The sequence below is a fragment of the Phyllostomus discolor genome, chromosome 1 (assembly GCF_004126475.2).
Source record: "Phyllostomus discolor isolate MPI-MPIP mPhyDis1 chromosome 1, mPhyDis1.pri.v3, whole genome shotgun sequence".
Lineage (NCBI taxonomy): Eukaryota > Metazoa > Chordata > Mammalia > Chiroptera > Phyllostomidae > Phyllostomus > Phyllostomus discolor.
This window is the reverse complement of record NC_040903.2, coordinates 38,727,912-38,737,086: the sequence shown is the minus strand read 5'-3', so window position 1 is coordinate 38,737,086 and position 9,175 is coordinate 38,727,912.

Sequence of the window (9,175 nt, the reverse complement as noted above, 5' to 3'; positions counted from 1 at the left end):
TAATGTAGGCACAAAGTAAATACAGATCAATAGAGTTATAAACACATATTTTGAAGTGACTATTAAACACAGTTCAACAGTTTGAACTTTTGTTTATGTTCATAACGTGAAACTTAAAAGTTTAAAGGGACATTTAAGAATGATCTTGTTCTAAAAGTAGAATACATATAAAAAAATTCTCATTTGTGTAAGAAGCCAAACTTTGCTTAATTCATGTTAAAAATGTATTGATTCCTATAAAGATAACTTGTGGATTCTTAACATATAGACATCTATACATTCCAGAATAATAATTTTATTTAGTTTTTGGTTTTTTCTTTCATTGGGTTTATCATATTTTTTTCCTTGCCATTTAGCCCCCTTATACACAGTGCACCAACGCCCCCCCAGCAATCATCACATTGTTGCCCATGTCCATGAGTCCTTTTTTTTTGCTCAGTCCCTCCATCTCCGAGCCACTTCCCCCTTAGTTTCATCCTTCTCTCTGTCTGTGAGTCTGTCTTTATTTTACTTGTTAGTTTAGTTTGTTGATTAGATTCCACATATGAGTGAAATCATATGGCATTTGTTTTTCTCTGACTGGCTTACTTCACTTAGCAATAATGTTCTCCAGGTCCTTGCATACTGTCACAAAGGGTAAAACTCTTCTTTTTTTATGGCTGAGTAATGCACCATTGTGTAAACATGCTGTAATTCTTTTATTCGATCATCTACTGATGAACATTTGGGCTACTTCCATATCTTGGTGATTGTAAATAACACTGTAAGGAATATTAGGGTGCTTATGTTCTCTCAAAGTAGTGTCTTGGGTTTCTTTGAATAGATTCCCAGAAGTGGGATCACTTAATCAAAAGGCAGATCTATTTTTAATTTTTTGAGGTATCTCCATACTGCTTTCCACAATGGCCACACCAATCTGCACTCCCACTAACAGTGCAAAAATGTGTCCCTTTCTCCACATCTTTGGCTGCTCTTGTTGTTTGTTGATTTTCTGATAATGACCATTCTGACAGGTATGAGGTGATATCTCCTTGTGGTTTTAATTTGCATTTCTTGATGATTGGTGATGTTGAGCAGAATAATAATTTTAGATGTAATAATGAAATGTCATACAAAAGCTCTTCTAAATTGATTATACAGATTATTTTTATGAAAAGCTGTATAAACCAGAACTAAATTCATATGACCAAAATAGAGTCATGGGCAATAAATTTCCCTTCCCACCTAAAAGAACCAAAAAAAGCCAGAGACAAATATATGTCAGTTATATTCAAGACAGATGTAAGTCAATGGCAGTGATCCCTGAGAACTGGCAAATGATAGAGTAAAACCCAACAAGTACCTCGGCTTGTCTTCTGAAGAAAGTTTCCAAACTATGACTTAGGAAAAAGAACACAGGTAGAACCCAGAATTGCTCTGAAAAAAAAAGTAAAATAAAACAAAATTGAGACTCTCATGACAAAGAGGAAGCTATAACTAATATGGTGAGGATATCAAACAGGAAAGAAATAAGAGGGGCTGAGGGAGAGATGGGAAAGAAACATATGAGAGAAAACATGCATGCCTGCTCTGGTGGTCCTAAAAGGAATCTCCTTGACTCTATAGCTGAAAATGATATTGAAGAAAGGAAACTAGAAGAGAAACTACATGATAATGGAAAAAGCCATCCAATGAGACTGCAGGGGACAATGCACCAGCATTACACAAGAAAGGGACAGTTTGTTTTCTACGAATGAAAGTGAAAAAATTCACAGTTCATATGGGGTTTTGGATAGAGAGTTCAGAATGAATGATTCTGCTTCTGTGTTTCTGCTAAATTAACCCTAAAAGTACATGCTGTCTGAGCCTGTCTAACAGAATTTATGCACAAGATCTCAGCACAATCCAATTGTTGTCAAGTAAATTAACTTGATAAAAACTCAAAAATATGTTCAGGGATACAAAAACATTCCGTGCACATCAAGGTAGTTCATGGTGCCAGAACACCCAAGGCCACACAAATAACAATATTGATGCATGATAGAGCCAGATTAAAAAACACTACACATACACAATTCTAAAGCTTTTATTTTTCTCTTACATTGTTTTTATGTGCTCTTTTATAATAGTTTCTGAAAAATTAAATCTCTTTTTGAATTTTCTCAACACAAATATCTTCAAAATAATTGTACTGGGTATCAACTTATATCATTCAAGCTATTATAAGAATGTAGCAAATGGCATAATTTTAAAAAGACTAGTTACTTTTGTATGTGTTCAAATCACAGCATTTTATTTTTTCTTACCTATAGAAAAACTCATTTTTCCAAAATGTCCTAGCTGTGCTAGTATAAATAATTTAAATTACAGAAATAGAATATATCCAGCTTGCAATGTCAAAATTTGTTTATACTATAATTGTTTAACTTCATTTATTATTTAATTTTGCATGATTTAAATTTAATTATATTATAGTGCTTCAAGTTTATTATAAAAGTAAATTTACAGGAATTTACTTTCTTTTCATTACTATTGGCCTTTCTTTTTTGCTGTCATGCTGTCTTCATTTGTTATTAGTCACTAAATACATTCTTATTACTTAGGATTTTGAAAGCCAATTATCTTAAAGAAATTTAAATACAATAAATATGCTATATTTACCAACACAATCACCAGTTATTCAATGAAACACAATCCAGTTGCTATAAGGTATTTCTATAAAACTCATGTTTGATATGTTAACATGTGGTTAACATCTACAATAAGATGACTTTAAGTAAAGCCGATTGTCTAGATAATGTGGCTAGCCTCAATCAGTCAGTTGAAAGGTCTTAAGAGCAAAATTTAAGCTTCCCTGAGGAAGAATAAATTTTGCCTTAAGAATGCAGCATCAGAAGCTGCAAGGTAAAGCACTGTGCAGTTTGGCAACTCAGCAGAAAGGATGGTGTTGGATGTTTTGGGTAAAGTCCAAGAACTGAAACCAGGCCAAGAGATTGTAGAAGGGTGAGTAAGAAGTGAACAAGAAGACAATAGGAAGGAAGAAAAAAAAGCACTATTCTGAGGGAAGGCTGGGAAGGAGCCAGGTAGAGAAATGCCCTAATTGTGGTTTGGGATGGGACCTTTGTAAGGAGTGTCTGCGAACATTTTCTGAAGAGTATTGCTTTTGGCTGGGATACAAGAATGGCAATTTTGCTGAAAATGCAGAGTCTGAGGTTTTTCTAGGGACAAGAGAAAGCCTCTGCAGGAATCACCAGTCTGAGTGGTTGAAGCCCTGCTAGGAGCTCAGGGTCTAAAGGGCGGAGATCCTGCTGGGGAGCCAAGGTGTGACTGCATGAGGTGCTGAGGGAACCACAGCATGAGGGGAAGGACTTCTGTTCAGGGCCAAGGGTCTGAGTGGAACCAAGGTTAGAGGATTGGTAATGTGCCAGCAGACATAGGGGAAGAGCAAAATTTGTTGAAATAGCGTTCTCCATTGTTGAAGACAGCACAGAACATTTTCCCACAAAGGATTTCAAGAAAAAAAATACAAAATAGAATCTGCAACTTGGGTAGCAACTCACATTATGATCAGGAGCCTGAGCTTGGATTCAGGCGGATTTTAGTCCTGACAGGCCCATTTCTTGACCTGCTGGAAGATACTTCCAAATTTCCTTGAATTTATGTAAACTGGGGCCAATAATAGTTCTCATGTCTATGTAGTGTATTACTAGAAATATTAATGTAAATTGGTTAGCATAATGCCCCAGTACTTTTTAAGTACTTTAAATATACTAGTTGCTATTTTTGAAGAAAGGAGTTTCTATAATTTAGATTGACTAAAGCTATAATTTATTTAGTAAACAAATTACTACTTTGAGAAGTTTTCATTGAGCAGAATTTGAAACTTAGATAGTACCTACTTCCTAAAGAGAATCTGAAGCAAGGTGCAATATAAAACATATAAAACAAAATAATTTATAATTAAAGGAAGATAAGCATATGGCAAATGATTACATTGAGAACAGAAAAATGGCTAATGTAATCAACTATTGAATTTTACTCTGTGTTTCCAGGGGAAAACCATAATGATATATCATTCTCATTACCTAAAGAAAAACAACATACTCATTTATGAAGAGAAAATTCTATATTGTAAAAGAAACATTCCTCAATAATAATTCTTAGCTTGAGTAATATACACACACTTTTTAAAGAAAAATTCTTTTGAAACTTGGCAAATACTTTTGAAAATTACATTTTATGAAATGCTTCTTTAGGAAATGAAAGGCTACACAGCAGTGTGAATGTACTTGATGTCATTGAACTATAATACATACACTTAAACATGGTTAAAATAGTAAATTTCATGTTATATATAAAAAATGTGGTATATTTTACCACATTAAAAAAGGTGGGGGAGAAGCTTGAGCCATTAGCTCCTACTATTTTCCAGGCTCTCTGACTATTCTACAGGTTTCAGACTTGCTAGCCCTCAAAACTGTGAAAACCAATTTCTTTTTAAAATCTCCTTATGTGTAAATATTCTTCTGATTTCATGTTTCTGGAAAACCTTGATCAACACAGGATTGTAAAAATATTTAGACTTGTACTCCTATTACATATATATATATATATATTAGTGTTTATATAAATATTTAGATAAATATTTGAAAAATGCATACTTCATTACTTAATGATATTGTTCTAGGTCTCATACTACACATTTATTAAAATGGGATTTTACATTTAGTTAGAAGCACAATGAAATTCCATGTGATGTATTTAGCTTTCAAATCATGAACAGTATTTTTTAAGTATTGAGCTTTTGTGGGCTTCAGAATATGTATTTTAACCTTGAATGTCATCAAAGATGATATGTTTTCCTTTATGGTATACTATAGGCAATAGAAAGTAATGTTGTTTGAATATATAATGTACTTGTTCATTGGAGATACATGTATTTCAATATGTGGTGCATTGAGATTAATAATGATATAAGTCCCATAGGATCCCACATCTTTTCAAGAGGGTGATCTAGCTAGTTCAATTGTGACCATGCATAATTCAACTTTAGGCAGTCAGTGATTTATTTTGTTTATGATTTATTATTAATGTTTTCATTTGTAGAATATTTTCTTATATTTAAAAAATTATGTTTGCATTCTCCCTGATATATCTTAAAATAATGTCTTGTCTCATTTACTTATATGAAAAAGTCCATTTCTTTTTAAATTTTTATTTCTTGATTTTTAAAGACAGAGAGAGAAAGAGATCAATTTGTTCTTCTACCTCTATTTACCACCACAAATTGAAAAACCAAAAAGGAAAATCAAGGAAAATAATTAATTAGCTCAAGCCTTTATTTAAAATATGGTCATAAGAGAACAAATCAGGGCACAATTTATAACTAAGAATAATAAATTATGTAGAAGACAAAGCTGCATTTGAACCTAACTATCAGCCAATATAAAGTAGAAAGCAGTCTAAGGCAAGTGCATCCTAAATCCTCTGAAAAGAAATGTAACCACATAATTAACAAAATATCCTTGTTACGTGTTCATGTCACTGATTAAGGCTATGCCTTACCAGGCATTCTAAGAACATTTTAACAAGAGATGGTATTGCCTTTCTTTTACTATATACATGTTTGAAACATTAATGCCTAGAAGAAATAAAGGAACTAGATAGTGTATGTGTTAGTAAAGAAATCTACTATCAAAAGCTTTCTGTTAAATATGTCATTTTGCAAGAACTTATTATAGCAAAAGAAAGTGAAAATTTGATGTTTTGAACAACAGGCTATTTGTTTATGTGCTAAAAGCAACAACTCAAAAACAATCAAATGTGATTTGAGAATTATTAGAATCTAATATTATTGATATCTAATACTATAAGGCCTAGAAACTAGATTGGATGGTAGTGAGTAGTCAGTAAATTCATGGCATGTATTTACAACGGTATCTGTTTTTTTTTTGTTTTAAATAACATAGAATGTTATCAGATTTGAGCAATTGTTCTTCTTGAATTTATATAAAGAATTGACATAAATAAAAGAAAATGGACAATTTTAACATTCAGACCACACTGCTCTTTCCTAGAATCACGATGACCAACATTTATATAGCAATTTTTAGTCTGAATGTCACCTGTCCATACACAATCACACTCAATTCTAACCCTGGGTAAGGCAGTTTCAGTATGGTTTTATAGATGAGGCAACATGCCTGGCTTGGAAATAGTGGAGTCACTGCCCTTCAGAGCATGTTAGGCAATTTACATACATAATCACGTGTAATCCTTTGAACATTCCTGCAACTAGGTATTATAATGGTCATTTTATATATGAGAAAAATACAAAACCAAAGAATTTTCCAAATGTTATTTATCTACATGATCATAGAGATAATGTGTAAACCCTGTTCTGGTGCTGCAGCTTCATACTTGTTTTCAGTCACATTAGGGAAAAGAAGCAATGCAGAAAGAACTGCGTTCAGTCCAGGAATACGCTGGATATACGCAGTAGGTTAATACTAGGAAAATGGTCCCTGGTCTAATAAAATGTTCATAAATTATTTTAGTTTTAAGGCTAGTAGAAGAATTATAAGAACATCTCAGTGAACCAATATCTTAACTGAACACAGAGGAGCTGAAAACTAGAACCTGGAAATCAGGTCTTGGTTCATTTGAATTGGGCAGTTCCTGGCAGGATGGAGGAAACATGAGACAGGTTCTCAGGAGTTGAAGTAAGTGGGGAAAAATAATTCCCACCTGCCCATTGCCATGTATTACATGTCAGATTATAAATTACTTTTTCCAAAATAATTACTTCATTACTTAATTATATCTAGTGAATGGATTAATGAATAATTAATTAATTGATTATTGAACTGACCAACAATAAATAAGTAATGAATATAAATAAATAGGATAGAATAGGAATCGTGAGATAACATTCTCTGATATGTTTTCAAATGTAGACAATTATTTCAATTGATGTGAATATGACCCACCATGTGTTTTCCATTTCAGAGAGAATTTGCATTTGCACTTTGGTCTTTCTCCACGATCAATGTAGGGGAAAAAAGCAGCACTCTAAAAAGATAAATTTCAGGGGAAAAGGGGAAAGGTTTATAGGAACAAGTATAAAGGGCACATGGACAAAAACTAGGGGGGGATGGAAATGGGAGGGAGGTGGGGAGGCTGGAGGGATGGGCTGGGATGGGATTAAAAGACTGAAAACTGTACTTGAACAATTAACATTTTTTTAAAAAAAAGATTTCTGGATTAAATTTTATAAAAATTCACAAATGGAACACTGGTGACAAGGAAATTATATCTGCTCAAGGAACTAGAGCTCAAACACAGCTTGGCTAATGCTGCAACGAATGATGCTCAGGAAAAAAAGTGTTTCTAATAAAAATGGAAATGATCTACTACATCCTTATGCTTCCTCAAGTACTGATCCTCTAGCCATTATGCAGCATCTCTTTGTCATATATCATTGCTGAGTAGGCTGGAGAACATTTTCCAGCAGAATAACAACTTTAAATGCTTATTTACAAACCTACTGTTATTTATGAACCTTCTTTCTCATCTATAAAGGACACTGGCATGTATCCATCAGGTATGCATTAAAAAAAAGCTATCCTGTGCAACAGTTTTACTTTGCTGATAAAACCATGTGTGATTTGCTTAATTCTAAAGCATGATGCAAAACTTTTCTGTAATTTACTTTAAAATACAGAGAAAATTAATGTGTTAGAACAATCATAATTAATTCATCGTGATAGTTTTTGTTTACAATTCCTTGAAAATTGATATGAACAATAAATTGCAGCTATTAACCCAACATTGAAGTTTTTTTAGAAAATTGCAAAGCAACACTTCAAGGTGCCTGATTTTCACAAATGCAAACGTGAGATTTTAAATTTCTGTTCCTTTTTTTCAGTATGAGAAAATTTTGATTTTAAGTTAAAAATCTGAATCGGAATACATTTGTTTTAGGAATAATATCTTGGTTGTTAGGGTGTGTGTGTGTGTGCACGCTGTTATAAAGCTTTCAATTGAATAATGGTGATATTGATATAAACACTACTTTTAGGATAATATTATATTTTAAAATACACTTTAGTTTAAAAATCAATATTTTGACTGCTTTGCCTACACCTATTTGATCTTATACAGGGAGTGCCTCTAGAGGCAGACATGAGAGATTTAAAAAACTGTCGGGATTTTCACTAACGCCTAGATTTATGTCATGTATGATTCATGCATTATTTCAAAAATGTTTGACATGTTAAATCTGTAACATTTTGTTTGAATAATGATAGAAAATAATGTTTTTTCATGTTTGAAGATGTTGGGAAATGTGCTAAAATATACTTAGTTCTTCAGAGTAAAGTATTTCTAGTAGGGTTTTCACACAAGAAAAAGGAGAAGGATTTAATGAGAGAGATAAATGTAGAAAGTAAAAGGGAAAACACCGTAAAATATATTTTTGTGCACACACATACACATATATAATTTTAATAGTGTCATATATTTAATTTCTTTTTTGCATTAATTAGATCTATTATTGAAAGGATAAGTTGGGCCAGAAATTTTAATTTAAACTGCAAATTTTGTTACTCAAAGTAAAATGGCTCCCTTCATTCTTATTATGGACATCATGATTCTCTATTAAAAGTGTTAGGGAAAAATAAATATAAAATGTAAAATACCAAGGATTCTAAATTCTATTCATTGGATATTTTAAGTGATATTTGAAATATTAGTTAATTAAGTTTGTGTTTACATTCTAAAAATTCTTTCATTGCATCATCAACAGTTTTACTTGGAAAGGAAAAATTATTTTAAAGCAAAACATATGAAGTGCTCACTTATAGAGCAATGGAATCACTAGACTGAAGGGATGAAATGTTGTCCTAAGTGGTGCATGTATGCACAAACATGTGTATGAGTGGAGAGAGAGGAGACTGAATGTGGTGACGGGAAACCATCGATTCTCCAGAACAGCCAAGATGAGGAGACACCTGTGATGGCAGCTTTCACTCCAAAATCACGAAATGCTAGACCGTAAATATTGATAGAATGAGGCTGTCAGGATAAGTACTGGCTGGAGTGTATGGGCTGAAAATTTGTGAGACATATCTATATCTTGTAGGTAAAACTTATATACAGCACAGATAGAACTTTTCTTGGAGAATTCCCAAATCAC